The following is an 18,143-nucleotide window of genomic DNA, read 5'->3' as shown; positions in this document are numbered from 1 at the left end:
AATTACAGACTGCTAAGCCTCATTTCAGAGAACCCCCAAAATTGGCAGGAGGGATACCCACTCTCTCCTGTCACTAGCCCCTTCGATCCCCCCAACACCCCCCATGGTGGATTGGCAGGAGAGATGCCCACTCCATCCATGCTGACTCCCTCTGACCAACTCAGTGGCATGATCCAGCCATCTGTATTTGCATACAATGGAGGCAGTGCATGCACATTTATCTCATGCAGATTCATTGTGAATATCCTCAAAACCCAAAAGAAGACCCAATATTTCCACGGCAGAAGTAAAATCCAAAAATTCTTTATTAATATAGTCCGCTTTATTCGCATTCATGCATCTCACTCACTCTATACACTTTTGCTTTTGTATACACTTCCATTTACAATTACATACACTCGTACAAAAATTAATGATTATAGGACTCCTGAGGAAGGCATGTTTGCCGAAACATAGACTGTGTTGGATCCTCTCCTTTCAAGTCTTATGTGGACTGTTTGTTGTTGACTGAATTTTGGATGCAACAAACATTGGATAAAATAAACCAACATCAAGACCTTGACTGAATCTTGGATGCAACAAACATTGGATAAAATAAACCAACATCAAGACCTTGACTGAATTTTGGATGCAACAAACATTGGATAAAATAAACCAACATCAAGACCTTGACTGAATTTTGGATGCAACAAACATTGGATAAAATAAACCAACATCAAGACCTTGACTGAATTTTGGATGCAACAAACATTGGATAAAATAAACCAACATCAAGACCTTGATTGAATTTTGGATGCAACAAACATTGGATAAAATAAACCAACATCAAGACCTTGACTGAATTCTGGATGCAACAAACATTGGATAAAATAAACCAGCATCAAGACCATCTCTTTCCACAGCCTCTTTTATCCTAGAAACCCAAGTAGTTGGGTATGTCCTGAAGACTGGGCTGAGCACCCCTGATACAGACCAACCAATTGAGGGAAGAAATTATCAACATGAGCTGCCATTAAGATGGGTTATTACACCGCAGGTTGTGCCTTAAAATGGGATCTTTGCTGAAATTGCATAACTTGTAAGTTAGCCCATTATAATGGTAACCAACATGGATAAATTCCCTCCTCAGTGAGGCTTTAGCATTGGAGGGCAAGATTGCACTTTCTCGGACTTTGTTACTATAGGATTTCAGATTTTGCTCAGACCTTTTCCAGTTGTAGCTCGAGGCAAGGTGCATTCAGTTACAGCGATGTTTCCTGAGTCGGTCTTGAAGTACCCCCTTGCCAGTCAAGGTTAATAAGAACATAAGAATAGCCAAACTGGGACAGACTGAAGGTCCCTCAAGCCCAGTACCTGTTTCCAAGAGTGGCCAATCCAAGTCCCAAGTACCTGGCAGAAACCCAAAGAGTAGCAACATTCCAGAGCTGAGACTGTGATGTCATAATGCTTCATTCCACCAATGCCTAAGAGCCGACCTCATCAGTGATGTCACAATGGCTTGATTGTCTTATACTAGGCTCACATAAGAACATAAGAGCTACCTTACTGGGACAGACTAAAGGTCCATCAAGCCCAGTATCCTGTTTTCAACAGTGGCCAACCCAGGTCCCAAGTACCTGGCAGAAACCCAAAGAGTAGCAACATTCCAGAGCTGAGACTGTGATGTCACAATGCTTCATTCCACCAATGCCTAAGAGCCGACCTCATCAGTGATGTCACAATGGCTTGATTGTCTTATACTAGGCTCACATAAGAACATAAGAGCTACCTTACTGGGACAGACTAAAGGTCCATCAAGCCCAGTATCCTGTTTTCAACAGTGGCCAACCCAGGTCCCAAGTACCTGGCAGAAACCCAAAGAGTAGCAACATTCCAGAACACAAGCTTAGATTCTGTACTAAAATAACCTACTCAAGATATCCAAGCGGAAAAAGGGTTACATAAGCCTCTGTATTTCTACATTGAAAGTCCCATCAAAAGTGACCTATAGAAGGACCCCAGAGTTCCTCTGTACGGCCCCTATGGCTTTTATCTTTTCTGTTGATAATATGCTGTCCTTTTCTTCAGTACTTTCTCCTCAACAAAAGAAACCTTTTCCCTCTGGCGTTTGTACCTACACAACTGGCAAAGTTTTTGTATTACAGAAAGGAATCTTAAAACCCTGCTGCGAGACTCTTCAAGCTGCAGCAAAGCAGCTTAAAATAGGATTGGTTCTTTTCATGCCGGGGGGAAAAAAAAAAAGGAAGATGAGTGAAACTGTTTTTAAAAGTCTCTGACATGATGGTGCCCAGCATTTATACCAAGAACCATCACCTAAAGCTTCAAACAGCTTGGGAAAGAAAAGAGGCATTGTTCCTCTGGAGAAGGTGAAACAAGATAGCGGCAAAGGAGCCAAGTCCTTTAATAAACACTGCAATGTATCCAGGAAATGATGCCACATCCCTTCTACTGTATGCTGGATGTATGAAGGAGGAGGAGTGTGCGGTACGGTGGTTGAAGCTACAGCCTCCGCACCCTGGGGTTGTGGGTTCAAATCCCGCACTGCTCCTTGTGACCCTGGGCAAGTCACTTAATCTTCCATAGCCCCAGGCATGTTAGATAGATTGTGAGCCCACCGGGACAGACAGGGAAAATGCTTGGGTACCTGATTGTAAAACCGCTTAGATAACCTTGATAGGTGGTATATAAAATCCTAATAAACTTGAGGGATTTTATAAAGGGTGTTACTGAATGCATCCCTACAACTACATGCACCAAGATCACACCTACTTACAGGTGCACTGTAGAATGACACGGGGACAAATTTTTCCCAGTCCCCACGAGGACTCATTTTCCCTTCCCGCGGGGACTCATTTTCCCTTCCCTTCCCGTCATTTTCCCTTCCTGTCCCTGCCCCTGCCCCATTCTTACAAGCTCTGGCCTCGTCTGCACAAGCCTCAAACACTTTAAAAATCATAAGTAGCAACATTCTAGAGCTCGGATTGTGATGTCATAATGCCTCATTCCACCAATGCCTAAGCTCCGTCCTCATCTGCACAAGCCTCAAACACTTTAAAATCCTAAGTAGGAACGTTCTAGAGCTCGGATTGTGATGTCATAATGCCTCAGCTCCGTCCTCATCTGCACAAGCCTCAAACACTTTAAAATCCTAAGTAGGAACATTCTAGAGCTTAGGTTGTGATGTCATAATGCCTCATTCCACCAATGCCTAAGCTCTGTCCTCTGCACAAGCCTCAAAACACTTTAAAAATCATAAGTGTTTGAGGTTTGTGCAGTTAAAGCAGAGCTTACAGGAATGGGGCAGTGACAGGGACAGCGACAAAACTCATGAGAACAGGGTAATTTAGTTCCTGCGGGGACGGGGACAAATTTGATCCCATGTCATTCTCTTGCACTGTACTTAGGTGATCATTAGTGAAGACATGAAAACTGCCAATCAGGTGGAGAAAGCTGCATCCAAGGCTAGGTGGGATGCATCCGTAGAGGTTTCGTCAGCCGGAGGTCCAAAGTCATAACGCCCCTGTACAGATCCATGGTGAGACCTCATCTTGAATATTGTGCCCAATTCTGGAGACCACATTATCAAAAAGATGTGCGGAGAATCGAGTCGGTTCAACGAATAACCACCAAGATGGTCTCGGGACTCAAGAACCTCCCATATGAGGAAAGACTGAATAAACTGCAGCTATACTCGCTCGAGGAACGTGGAGAGAGGGGGGACATGATTGAGACGTTTAAATATATCACGGGCCGCATCGAGGTGGAAGACGATATCTTCTTTCTTTAAAGGACCTTCGACCACAAGAGGTCATCCGCTGAAAATCAAAGGCGGGCAATTTCACGGCGACGCCAGGAAGTATTTCTTCACCGAAAGGGTGGTCGATCATTGGAATGAACTTCCACTGCAGGTGATTAACGCCAGCAGTGTGCTTGATTTTAAAAAGAAATGGGATAGGCATGTGGGATCTCTAGCGGGGTGAAGTCTGGGGGTGGGTCATTAGCGTTGGCAGACTTGATGGGCTATAGCCCTTTTCTGCCGTCATATTCTATGTTTCTATGAGCGTATATTAGGAGCATCTTTAAAAATCATGCTAGGGCTTATTTTCAGGGAAATAGGGTAATAGTCAATGTGAGAGAGCCACTGAATTTTAGCACTAACGGTGCAAAAAAGCAAAAAAAAAAAAAAAAGTATTGTTAAAGCGCCTACAGTCACCTAAATAATATGTGCTGGAATCATGCCTAAATAGGTGCTTTAGGCCGCCTAATGCCACTATGGGCATGGTTAACGCCGGAAGTGGTGTTAAGGGGCCTATAGCGTCTATGTAGATACGATGCATTACAAAGCTAGATGCTGGTAATATAGGCCCGGAGAACCCTGGCCTACGTTTCTTGATGTCTTTATCTTTCGTTGAGGCATGGTTCTCTACAGTGTCGTCGCTTGTTTGACATGCGATCGGTGGCCACTTTTTAGGCGGCTGCCAATATTGGCGCCCTTTAGAAAATCCGGGCCTAAGGGCCAGACTCTGTAATGGGTGCCTAAAAAAAAAAAGAGATAAGCACCTAAAGTTAAGTGCCTATTGTATATCAGTCGCACTTAGGCGCCCATTACAGAATTGCGCCTATCTTAAAACAGGTGCCTGTAATGTAGGCCAGGGTTTTCCAGGCCTACATTTCCTGCGCCTATCTTCATTGTAAATTACACCTACGTAGGCGCCTTAGGCCACCTAATGCCACTTCCGCAATTGGCCACGCCCATAGTAACATTAGGGGGCCTAAAAAGCCTACAGAGGCATGATTCCAGCAAATGATTCTTTAGGCGCCAGTAGGCACATTGAAACCCGGCCAAAAAATCAGTTCATACCTATCTGGTTTACACCACTTGGTCATATCCCCCCTCAGCTGTCTCTTCCAAGCTGAAGAACCCCAACCTCTTTAGTCTTTCCTCCATATGAGAGGAGTTCCATTTCCTTTATCATTTTGGTCGCTCTTCTCTGAATCTTTTCGAATTCCACTCGTATCTTTCTTGAGATACAATGACCAGAACCGTGCGCAATACTCAAGATGAGGATGCACTGTGGAGCGATACAGAAGCATTATAATATTCTTGTTATTATTTACCATCCCTTTTCTAATCATTCCTAGCATCCTGTTTGCCTTTTTTGTGTGTGTGTGTGCCACAGCTACATATTGGACAGAAGATTTCAGCATAGTGTCGACAATGACACCCAGATAGTTTTCTTGGGTGCCGACTCCTAAGGTAAACTCTAGCATACGATTTGGATTATTCTTCCCAAGTGTATCACTTTGCATTTGCCCACGTTAAATTTCATCTGCCATTGGATGCTCAGTCTTCCAATTTCCTAAGGCCTTCGTGCAATTTTTCACAGTCCTCCTATGCTTTGAATAGTTTCATCATCTGCGATAGTTTTGCGTCATCTGCAAATTTAACCCCTCCCCCTTTTATGAAATAGTGATAGCATTTTTTATCATTGGCCGTGGCGATAAAAGCTCCGATGCTCATAGAATTCCTATGAGCGTTGGAACTTTTACCGCCGTGGCCGGCAATAAAAAGCGCTAACGCCACTTCAAAAAAAAGGAGGGGGGGGGTTAATTACTTCACTTGTCATTCCAATTTACAGATCGTTAATAAATAGTTTAAAAAAAGCACTGGTCCCAGTTCAGATCCCTGTGGCACTCCACTATTTACCCTCTTCCATTGAGAAAAATGGCCATTGAACCCTACCTTCTGTTTTCTTTCCAATAACCGATTCTTAATTCACAACAGAACATTGCCTTCTACCTTATGATTGTTTAATTTTCTCAGGAGTCTCTGATGAGGAACTTTGTCAAACGCTTTATGAAAATCTAGATACAGTGGTGCCTCGCATAACGAACGCCTCGCACAGCGAACGCTGCGCACAACGAACTTCATGTCTTGCTTCCCACAACGAACTTCGTTTCACACAACGAAGTCGCCCGAGCTGCATCCCTTCCGCGCAGGCACCGCGCTTAACTGCCCTCTCTCCGCCTGGCTCCCTGTGAAACAAGCCCTGGCGCTACAGCCGACACCCCGCCGAGAAGAGAAAGTGATGTCGGCAGGGAAAGAAGCACGGTATCAAGCAGCTGTGGGTCCTGCACCGCCGATGCGGCTGCATCCGCTGAGAGAGCCAGCGAAACTGAATGCACATCATTCGGGCGGGAAAATGCCAACTCAACCGGCGCCATGACTACATCTTCCCCCGAAGCGTCCACATACCCTGCAGCGCATAACCCCGATGGTGTTTGCCGCTTCCCACACCGGAAACAACTTTTAACCACCTCTGCTGCCATGTTACTGCACCGAAAAAGAGAAAAAACTAACACCACAGAACATGAAAACCACCGGGCCAACCAAAAATAAGCCAAGAAAAAAAAAAATGAACAGTTAAGTCCCAGTTTTTGCCGCTGAGACTCTGCCCTCTCTCACTGTAAAATTAGACTCTACTTAGTCTGTCTTTAAATTTAAAAAATGTGTGTTGTTTTAAAAAACAATTCTGTTTTTAGATGTATCTAAATAAAAATAATAACAAAAAATTTATCTTTTTTTATGTCATCTTAGCATATTTTATGCTACAGAACGAATTATTTTTTTTAACATGTATTGTTATGGGAAAACGCGTTTCACATAACGAACTTTTCGCATAACAAACTTGCTCCTGGAACCAATTAAGTTCGTTGTGTGAGGCACCACTGTACACTGCATCAATTGGCTCACTTTTATTCACACCTTTAAAGAAATAAAGCAAATTGGTGAGACGAGACCTTCCATGGCTGAATCCATGCAAAATAAAAATACAAAAAAATTAGATTTGGGGAAAGACACTATCCTTGAGCTTGACTGTACAGAGGATGGAATCTGTCTGCTTTTTTGGCAAATTCTTGTATTATAATTGAGAAACTGTGGTAGTGCCATTGCAGGGGGGGAGGGGGTGCTCCTTCTTAAATCCCCCTTCGCTGTGCCAAAATGGGAGGTGTGCATTGGGCAAACGTTACAGCTGGCAGTATATTATGTGCTGGGCGAGGATAAGATTTATAATGTAAGGGCGTTCAGGGAAGTGGGGACACATTTCCTCGCGCTACTTTCAGACTCATAAATCTTGTTTTGTTTGTTTAACTCTGGCCGTTTGTGCATTAAATAGATTTTTACAAATAATATTGTGCAGCACAGTTCTTGGAGCAGTGTTTGTTTGTTTATTTATATATATCCTGTTGTCCCCAAACAGCTCAAAACGGGTTCCAGGTTACGGGTTTCAGGCTCCTGTACATAATTCCTCTACAAGTTTACAATACAAGTTTTTATCCTAACTTGACACACATTAGGGGTATAATATTAATGTACGTGGAGGGGCATAATCAAAAAATACATCTAAGTCTGTTTTGGGCCTAGAGTGCTTGTTGCTCAAAGGCGGCAGCGACTAAAGTCCATTCACGAAAAAAAAAAATAAAATATATATATATATATATATATGTGTGTATGTATGTATGTATGTATGTGTATATATATATATATATATATATATATATATATATATATTTATTTATTTATTTATTTTAATTGTCTACTTCTACGTCCAGCCGTTTGATCATCCAGACCGCCCAGTTGTCTATCCTTATATCGCATTCTCGTCCCAAAAAATTGTCCAAGTCTGAAATGCCTAGAAGCAGGTCTTTTGGACGTAGGAGGAGCCAGAAAAGTGATGGACTGGCCACCCAGACATGGCAACAGAGCAGTGGGGCACCTTACAGGGCACTGTTGTCAACGTCACAAAAAGGGTGCCACATAAGCATCTCACCACAACTCCCTTGTAGGTCATAGTGAGCCCTCGCCCCCCCAAAAAAACCTATTATACCCACCTGTCTACCACCGCAATAGCCCTTATGGTTGCAGGTGCCCCCTATATGGCAGTACAGTAGGGTTTTGGTGAGTGCGCATTTTCCACCATGAATTCAGTGGTTAGAGTGGTTTATTGGCCTGGTCCTCCTCTCTCTGGTTCACTAATTCACTCCCCTAGACTGCTTAAGCCACCTCTGTGCAGGTCTACTAGGCTTTCCTATGCCAGGTGTTGATGTTCTGGAGACAGGTATGTACGATTTTATTCCGACTTGTATGGCAGTGTGTGTGTGTGTATATGGAGGGGAGGGGGGGGGGGTCAGTGATCACTGGGGAAGTGTGTGTGTGGGTGTGTAGGCGGGGAGTCTGTACTTATTGTTTACAGTGGTTATCTGGTCACTTTGGATACCTTCTGGGCACTTAGACCCATTTTTAGATCACCTAAGTCACAATGTATATGTTCCTTCCAGGAAGTCTTGTCAAACTTTCGATTATTGCTGCAGGACAACTAAGTTTGGTTGACCCACGTCCCGCCTAAGTCCCGCCCTAACTATTCCTCAAAAAGTTCCCCTTTTCACTCTGGACACACAGCAGCAGTCAGAGGCCTAAAATGCATTTAGATACATCTAAAAACCCGTTTCGATTATCAGCACTTGGATGGCCTGTCTTTTAGGTCGTCCAAGTGCCGATTTGAGCAGGTTTTTAGATGAATTTCAGTTTTGATTATGAACCTCATAATATACAGTTTTACTGGTTACAGTTTGCCATAATTATTCTTACTGTGCAAAGTTTTCTGTACAAGTTTTATCCTAATACTTTCTATGTCAGAACCTGCTTTCTTTTCTGCATCTCTATCCACTTAAATTTCACTCTTCCTTCTTCTTTTTCAGCTACCTACCAACTTTCCATCTCTTTCTCATGTTCTAGCTCTCCCATTTCCCATCTCACATATTCCCCATTCTTCTGTTCCTTTCTGTCTTCCATCTACTCCTCATTATCACATTTCTACTTCTGTACTTACTATCCTTCTCTCATTCATCTCCTTGCCACCACCCCTATGTCTCCCACTTGATTCCACAATTTCCAGTATATCCTCCTCCTTCCATTCTTCTAACCTAACATCTCCTGTCCCTCACTCCATAACCTATCATCTCCCTGTCTTTCATTCCTCCATCTTCTTGTCCCATCTCTCTTCCCTCCTGTCCTTTCCTCCACAGTCCTTCATCTTACCTCCTTTCTCTCTCCTCCCCCTCCCCCCCCATGGTCCAACATTGCTTCCACTCTCTTTCATGCTGTTCTTTTCTCCTCTCACCCCATGATTCAGCATCTCTCTTGCCCCCTCAACATTTCTGCTTCTCTCCTTCAATGTATTTCTTTTTCTTCCCGACTGCACTTCCATCCAGCAACTTCCCCCTCCCTGGCCTGACTACCTCCCCTGAGTCCAACATCTCTGCCATTCTCTTCCCTCGCCAGATTCCCCCAGGGCAATGCATAATACTGTCCGACATTTCCCCCACCCTACAACCTATGCAGTCCAGCATCTCTCCCCCTTTCCCTCCTCCCCAAGGGCCAGCATCTCTTTCGTTTTCCCCTTCTCCCTACCCCACACTTTTGCTGCTGCAGTTCTCCAGTGTCAGCTCTTTCAAGGCAGCCCTGCCTTTTGCCAATCCAAAACTTTCTCTCTGCATGAAGTTGCAGAGAGAAAGCTTCTAGGTCAGCAAGAGTTTAGGCTCCTTGAAAGGGCAGATGCCAGAGAACTACAGCAGCAGCATGTGGGGTAGAAGGAAAGGGAAAGAGATGCCAGACCATGGGAAGTAGGGAAAGACACTAGATCATAGATGGTGGGAGAAGGAAAGAAATGCATGACCACCTGTGGGGAGATGGAGGAAGAATGTGTTGCCACCCCAAAATTGGAGGGTGTTTCTATGAAATCCCTCTCTCCCTCCCATTGTCCATCATCTCTCTCTCTCCTCCTCCCCACCCCCTCTGTTTCACAATTTGTTTTCTATTCCCTACCTCCACTTCTGGTCTGCATATCCCCCTGCTCTCTCATCCCTCCCTGCCCCCACCCCTGGGCTAACTTAGAAAAGCTCCAGGCAGGGGTTGCCCGCGGTCCAAGCACCTGTTCCCCTTCTGTTCATGTCCCACTCCCTCACCTTCCCGGTCTCCTTTCAAAGTTGAAGTCTTCTTTTTCAGAGAGGCCCCAGCGCAGCAGCCATTCTTACAAGGTGCTGGCCATGCCACGAAGCTTTTTCTCTGCTGCGATCTCCCTCCCCCCCACCCCCTCACACAAACACAATTTCCTGTTTCCATTTGGGCAGATCGCGGCAGAGGGAAAGCTTTGGGGTATTGCCAGCAGCTTGTGAAGATGGCTGCCCCACCAAAGACCTTCTGAAAAAGAAGATTTTGTCTGAGAGGAGACAGAGAAGGTGAGGGGAAAAGAAGGAGGTGGACAGAAGGAATAGAGGTGTCCTGACCACAGAGCCCCCTGGAGCTTTGGGGCCCAGGGCAGCTGCCATGTTTGCCCTCCTCTAACACCAGCCCTGAATGAGGTATAGATGAAAGGTAGCAGGGAATAGGAGGCTGGGGAAGGAGTGAGATAGGAAATGGCAGTTCTACAGCATGAGAGAAGGAGGTGAGAGTTGAAAAATAAAATGAAAGGTGAGAAAGCGGATGAAATATGAGTAGATAGGGGCAGAAATAAAAACTAAAAGGGAATGATCAGTACAGTATATCAGAGACAGGTGTAGTGAGGGAATGAAACTTGATAGGAGGGATGAGAAAACCCAAATGGATAGCAGACACTGGAAAGAGAATTAGCAGAAGACAATAGAAAGGTAGAAGAGAAACTGGGACCAACATGATGGAAAAACAAAATGTCCAGACAACAAAGGTAGAAAAAAGGTATTTTATTTTGGAATATATTAAGTGGAATATAGCCAGACAGAGGTATGTGTATGTGTGTGTGGGGGGGGTGTCTGAGGGCAGGACCAGGTGGAGCCAGGAGTCCAGTGTGGGGGGGGGGGGGTCTGAGGGCAGGACCAGGTGGGGCCGGGCGGGGCCAGGAGTCCAGTGTATTTGTGTGCCTAACAGTGGCATAGCGAGGGTGAGTGGCGCCGGGGCGGTGGCGCCCCTGCCCCGCCCTCCCCATATCTTTTTAACTTTGGCGCGAGGAGCCACCAACTTACTGCCCGTGTCGGCTTCGGCGCTCTCTCTGATGTCACATCCTAGGCGCTTGTCTAAAAAGTGACGTCAGAAAGAGCGCCGAAGCCGACACGGGCAGCAAGTTGGCGGCTGCTCATGCCAGAGTTAAAAAGGTATGGGGGAAGGGGGCAGAGAGGAGGAGGGTCGCTGGCACTCCGAGAAAGATGGCGCCAGGGGCGCACTGCCCCCTCCGCCCCCCTTACTATGCCACTATTGCCCAGGCCCCACTGAAGGATTAATCTTGCTCTGTGAACCAAGCTTCCCCAGTTCTCAGTCTGCTGCTCCTCCGTGCCGCCGCAGCAGGACATAAGAAAAAGAAATGCTGCTTTTAAAACAAGATAAAATTGGTTTCCATAATTGACAATTAATTCATATTTAAACGATGGAGAAATATATCCCCTCCCCCCCCTTTTACAAAAGCACGGAAGAGGTTTTAAAGCGCCGGATGGCGCGCTGAAGGCTCTGCACTGCTCTGATGCTCATAGCAACTCCCTAACCATCGGAGCAACGCAGAGCATTCAGCGCGACTGCCGGCGCTTAAAACCTCTTCCGTGCTTTAGTAAAAAGGGGGGGATAATCACACCGTGTGGAAAAGGCTGCCAGGGTTTTTCCTCTCTCTGCTCTCCCTCCCAACCCCCCCCCCCCTTCTCAGCAGAGCAAGGATCTTGAAAAACAATCTCTGAGGTAGTGTAAAGGTGAGGAAAGAGAGAGAGAGAGAACCAGAGCAGTAAATCAATTAAAATGCACTAGCAGTGACACGACAGGAAATAAAAGTAAATTTTCCATTGCAATAGAAACTCTGGCATGTGGCTAAATTTTAATAAATTCAGTGGCAGCCAAACTAATGAAGAAATCGAAGCATCTCCCTAACGGGACATGATTAAAAGGAAGGAAAATCTGCCCACTGCTGATTGGTCACTGTGGCCACAAGAAGCCACATCCGAGTTCTTCTTGGGGATAACTTGATTCTTGCAGGGACAAGATGCTGGAAATTCACTAGTGGGCAGGAAATTTCATGGCGACACCAGAAAGTATTTCTTCACAGAGAGAGTGGTTGATCATTGGAATAGACTTGCAGGGGTGTCCAATGTCGGTCCTCGAGGGCCGCAATCCAGTCGGGTGTTCAGGATTTCCCCAATGAATATGTATGAGATCTATTAGCATACAATGAAAGCAGTGCATGCAAATAGATCTCATGCATATTCATTGGGGAAATCCTGAAAACCCGACTGGATTGCGGCCCTCGAGGACCGACATTGGACACCCCTGGAATAGAGAATGACACGGTGACAAAATTCATCACCGTCCCCGTCCCCGCGGATAACCGCGGGAAATAATCCCATGTCATTTTCTAGTGTCTATTTCAACCTCAGTCCTACATTCTTCAAAGCAAAGCTTGCGGGTCAGTGGTTGTGGCCATTCATACTCTGATTCTTATGTGAGCCAAGGATAATGAAGCCATTGTGACATCACTGATGTGATTGGCTCTTAGGCACTGGTGGAATGAGGCATTATGACATCACAATATCTGCTCTGGATACCAGAGACTGTCATTCTTCAGTGTCTATCTCAATCTCAGTCCTTCTACACCAGCATTCTTCAAAGCAAAGCTTGTGGGTCGGTGGTTGTGGCCATTCATACTCTGATTCTTCCCTCTCTCCTTAAAGAACGACATGAAGATGGTTTCCCGCGGTTATCCGCGGGGATGGGAACGGTGATGAATTTTGTCACCGTGTCATTCTCTACATTGGAACAAGCTTCCAGTGCAGGTGATCGAGGCAGACAGCGTGCCAGACTTTAAGAATAAATGGGATACCCATGTGGGATCCCTACGAGGGTCAAGATAAGGAAATTGGGTCATTAGGGCATAGACAGGGGGGTGGGTAAGCAGAGTGGGCAAACTTGATGGGCTGTAGCCCTTTTCTGCCGTCATCTTCTATGTTTCTATGATACGGTTACCAGATTTTACACGCATAAAATCTGGACCCGTAAACTCGCCCCCCCAGGCCCGCCCTGTCATGCCCATGCCACACCCCAGCCTTGCTCCTAGCCCTACCCCCTCAGCCTGCTCGTCGGTCAAGTAGGGCATGCGCGGGTGCCCCTCCCGAAGCGATCTGCTTGTCAAAACCCAGACAAAATGCCGGGTTTGAAGAGCCGTACGGATGCCCGGACATGCCCTCTAAAAAAAGAGGACGCGTCTGGGTAAATCCAGACGCCTGGTAACCCTAGTTATGGAAATTGTGCCCACAGCTTTGAGTATGTTTGTGCTCATGCTTATTAGAACTGAAACAAGCTTGAGTTGGGGTAGGGTTACTGTTGCACCTTCCCCACCCTTGCCCTGTGACGAAGAACGGTCTGCACAAGTGTTGCCATCTCGGAAAGAAAAAAATGACACACAAACGTATGTTCTCTGATTATTTCACAAACCCTGACAAAACTAAAATTAAAGTTTTGATGTCTCTTAATTTAATTTAATTCTTATATACCGCTAATAACCGTGAGGTTTCTAAGCGGTTTACAAAAATGAATGCATTAAAAGATACAATAAATAAAAATAAATAAGATAGGTACTTGGAAATTCCCTAACTGTCCCAAAGGCTCACAATCTAACTAAAGTACCTGAAGAAACAATTTATGAAAAGTAAAGATAAAAATATAAAGACAGAGGTAGAAATAGAGATAGAAATGAATATTCCAACAAGATGGCGGCCAGTTAGGTCATCTTCTGTGCTGTCTCCCTTGTCCTGCTTTTGTTTTTGTTTTATTTTGCCTTTGTTGATTTTTCTTTTAAATTTCTTTTTTGTTGTTTTTTTGTTCTGTCTCTGCTGTTTTCATTTGGGACTTCCAGTCTCGTTGGTGTTTGCTTCTTTTGAGCTCACCTACCGATTTCCAGTTTGACAGTTGCTCCGATCTGGCAGCTGAGGGAGCCGTTGCCTGATGCCTGAATGGTTCTATGGTGGCGGTTAAGAGTTGAAGAATTGGGTCCTGTTTCTTTTCGTGGTGGATGGGAGAGTTCTGGCTTTCGGCTCCTTGTGTTCATGTCCAGCCACTAGCGGAGAGGAGTGTGGGAGCACTGCTTCGCCCCCTGCCGAACCAGCATAGGACCAGCTCCGTTGAATTCAAGCTGCAACAACGGCGTGCTGAGGACAGATGAAGGCGGGAGCCAGCCCACGCCGCTACGGAGGGACTACATCGGACTGGCATGCAGGTCGGTCGAGCCAGCTCGACCTCCTCCCCATTACTAGCAGGGAGAGGAGATTAAATCTTTTTCTCCCTGTTAGGTCGTGGGGGAGGCGGAGCGGTGATCGCACTCCTCTCCTAAGCGGGCTGGCGAAAAGATGTCAGCCCGCTGCTTGAAAGCAATCTTTTTTTTTTTTTTTTTTCCAAGCTGGGTCGTGGGAGAGGCGGAGCGGTGATCACACGCCACTCCTGAGCTGACACTCTTCAATATTAATATGAAGATCTACATGCGGTGGAACTGTGACCAGGTGCTTGCTGGAGAGGGGCTCCCGTTACTGCTGCTGGTCTCGGTGAGCCGTTAGCACCGCTTAGTAAGGTCAACGCAAAATGTGAGAGTTCCTAACCTGTGGCACCAAGTTTTATAAACTAAACTACGGTAGATGCTCCCCCTAAATCTCACACAGTAATGCAACATCTTTGGATTGTGCTGGAAGCCCTACAACAGGGGTGCCCAACACGTCGATCACGATCTACCAGTAGCTCAGGAAGGCAACGCGAGTCGATCGCGGAGCCCATCCCGGGCTCCGTGATAGACTCGTGTTGCCGTCCTGATCTACCGGGCCGATCAGTGTTCTCTCTAGGGCCTTTTAGCTGGGCGGTCCGCCCAGCTGAAATCTGCTGCTGCCACCGCTGCTGAACATTTAAAAAAAACAAAAAAAACCAGCTTGGAGATTTCAGCCCGTAGCGAACTTATGCTCTGTGGCTCTAACGTGTGCGTGTCGGCTTCCCTTCTCTTTCCTCCGAAACCGGAAGTTATGTCCGGAGGGGGGGGGGGGGGGAGAAGGGAAGCCGGCACGCACATGTTGAGAGCCCTGAAGCAAGCGTTCGCTATGGGCTAAGGCGGGAGACAGGTTAGTGAAGCATTTGCTCTTCTTGCTGTCGGGTCCTGCCTACTTTCTGTTTCCGCGAAGGCAGGACCCGACAGCACTTCCCCCAATAGGTCGATCGCGATCTTGGGCCAATCAGCCTTCCTCTCCCCGACGGCAGAATTGACGTCAGGGAGATGAATGCTGGTTGGCCGAAGCAGGGAGAGCTTGGGGCGGCGTCGGCTTTCGGGCCTGTTATTGGTGGCGGTTTGGGTCCTGGTCCCCGATGGCAGTGGCTTGGGGGAGGGCAGGGAGAAAGAAAGAAAAAGGGCAGGCAGGGAGACAGAAGGAAAGAAGAGAAACAGAAAAAAAAGAAAGGGAGGCAGAGAGAAAGAAAGGGCAGGTAGAGAGGAAGGAAAAGTTGGGGGAGGGAACGAGGTCTGGAGGAGAGGAAGCATACAGGCTAAAAGAAGGGAAGAAAGCTTGGATGCACAGTCAGAAGAAGAAAGTGCAACCAGAGACTCATGAAATCACTAGACAAGGTAAGAAAAATGATTTTATTTTCAATTTAGTGATCAAAATGTGTCTGAATTTATATCTGCTGTCTATATTTTACACTAAGGTCCCCTTTTACTAAACCGCAATAGAGTTTTTTTTAGCGCAGGGAGCCTATGAGCGTCGAGAGCAGCGCTGGGCATTCAGCGCAGCTGCCTGCGCTCTAAAAACTGCTATTGTGGTTTAGTAAAAAGGGAGGGGGTATATTTGTCTATTTTTGTATGGTTATTACTGAGGTCATCTGCTTTGACCTCTTTGAAAAACCCTGGAATAGGAATGATAATTAACATTTTCTATGCGTACAGTGTGCTTTGTGTTTTTTTTAAAATTTTATTGTTGGTAGATCATTTTGACTTGGTCATTTTAAAAGTAGCTCGCAAGCCCAAAAAGTGTGGGCACCCCTGCCCTACAAGATACAGAAATGGAAATCGGTCCCATTCTCTTCCTTGGATTAGTTTTTTTTTTTTTCCTTCCTCCATTCCCAAATACTCTCATTAATTACATTAATTTGTCCTGTTGTAACCAAGCTAATTATAATAGCAAGTGTTTTGTTTCATTTTTCTTCTGTTATTTATGCAAATTGAGGATAAATGTAATCCTGCTTAATATACAGAGATTAGACACAATTTTGTTCTGTCTTGGCCTTGTTAAAGGCTTGGTCCTGCCTGCTATGAATATATTACGATGAACGTATTTATTTATTTAACCATTTATATTGTGTCTTTCAAAAGTATGTGGACTACACCAATGCATATTTCACCCATATACCGCGCACCCGTGTAAAACGTGCGCGCGTGGAACAGAAATTTATGTAAAAAAATTTTACTATAGCGCGCACACGCGTATACTGCGCATGCCGCCCTGACTCTCCTCTCGCCGCCCCGACTCTCCTTTCACCCACCCCGACTCTCCTTTCCAAAGGACCGCTTGCACCCCCACCCGATGGACCGCTCGCACCCCCACAGCCTTCCCCTCCTCCCCCTCCCGCATGGAGAAGCTGCCTACCGTTGTTTCCGGGTGCCAGTGAGCCCAGCTGCTTCCTCTGCCGGCAGTCCTACCCCTTCTCTGAGCCCTGCGTGCGCTGCTTCCTCTTCCGGTGGTCCCGCCCTTTCTCTGACGTGGGGCGGGACCGCTGGAAGAGGAAGCAGCGCACGCAGGGCTCAGAGAAGGGGCAGGACCGCCGGCAGAGGAAGCAGCTGGGCTCACTGGCATCCGGAAACAACGGTAGGCAGCTTCTCCATGCGGGAGGGTGGGGAGGCTGTGAGGGTGCGAGCGGTCCTTCAGGTGGGGGTGCGAGCGGTCCTTCGGGGTGGGGGTGCGGTCGGTCCTTTGGGGTGATGAATCAGACGTTGGGGGGGGAGCTATGTAAAAAAAAAATTGTACAACGCGCTCACGCGTATAACGCGCATGGTTATGCACGGTTTGTAAAATCGTGTATAACGCGCGTGTTATATGCGTGAAAATACGGTAATTTAAATTGTTAACACAATACGTACTTGGCAACATAACACAAATAAATAAAGGAACCGAGCTGAGAGAAGAAAGATGAAGGAGAACAAAAAGGCAACCTACATGGAGGGTCAACTGCAGCATTCACCTGGGAAGAAACAATTTAGGGCAAAGGTCCAAGAGCCCGGGAACACAACATGCTTTTCAGCGCTTTCTAAAAACCTGCTGTGTCTGTCAATTGCCTAAGTTGGTTAGGGAGCCTATTCCTCTCTTCAGGGCTGGCAATTAAAAAAAAAACAACAACATGACCTCGTCTCCGAGAAATGTATTTTCCTCAAAGAAGAAGTAGTGAGAGGCCGTAAAGGCAACACTGGGGCAGATTAAATACATTTACGCGCCACTTTCATGTGCAAAATTCCCAAAATACTAGCCCCCCCCCCCCCTTCTGGGGTAAGTCTACATTTGCGCATGTAAGGGCTGGTAGGACTCCTAAGCAGTCGTCTGGGCCCACTCGTAGGTACCTTCCTTCAGTGGTATAGTGCAGTGGTTCCCAACCCTGTCCTGGAGCTCCGCCAGCCAGTCAGGTTTCCGGGATAGCCCTAATGAATATGCATGAGAGAGATTTGCATATAATGGAGGTGAAAGGCATGCAAATCTGCTCCATGCATATTCATTAGGACTATCCTGGAAACCTGACTGGCTGGTGGTCCTCCAGGGCAGGGTTGGGAATCGCTGGTCTAGTGGGTAGTCGGGGAAGGAGCAATTCCAAGTCACTTCTGCCCACGCCCTGTGCACTACTAAAATGACTGCCATGATCTTTAGAGTCAGTTTTGGGAAACAGCCACTGGAGGTCATGGCAGCCATTAGGGCTAGGAAGTGACGTCGGAGGGAAATCCAACTCTGGAACGAGGAGCACTTGCGCTGGCGAAGATTTAGCGGTACGTGGGGGTGGGGAGGGAGAGTAGAAGAGTGGAATTGGGGGTGGGAAGGAGCAAGGGGTGTGCAGAAGGAATGGGGGC

The sequence above is a fragment of the Geotrypetes seraphini genome, chromosome 8 (assembly GCF_902459505.1).
Source record: "Geotrypetes seraphini chromosome 8, aGeoSer1.1, whole genome shotgun sequence".
Lineage (NCBI taxonomy): Eukaryota > Metazoa > Chordata > Amphibia > Gymnophiona > Dermophiidae > Geotrypetes > Geotrypetes seraphini.
Note: the sequence above shows the minus strand (reverse complement) of the source record.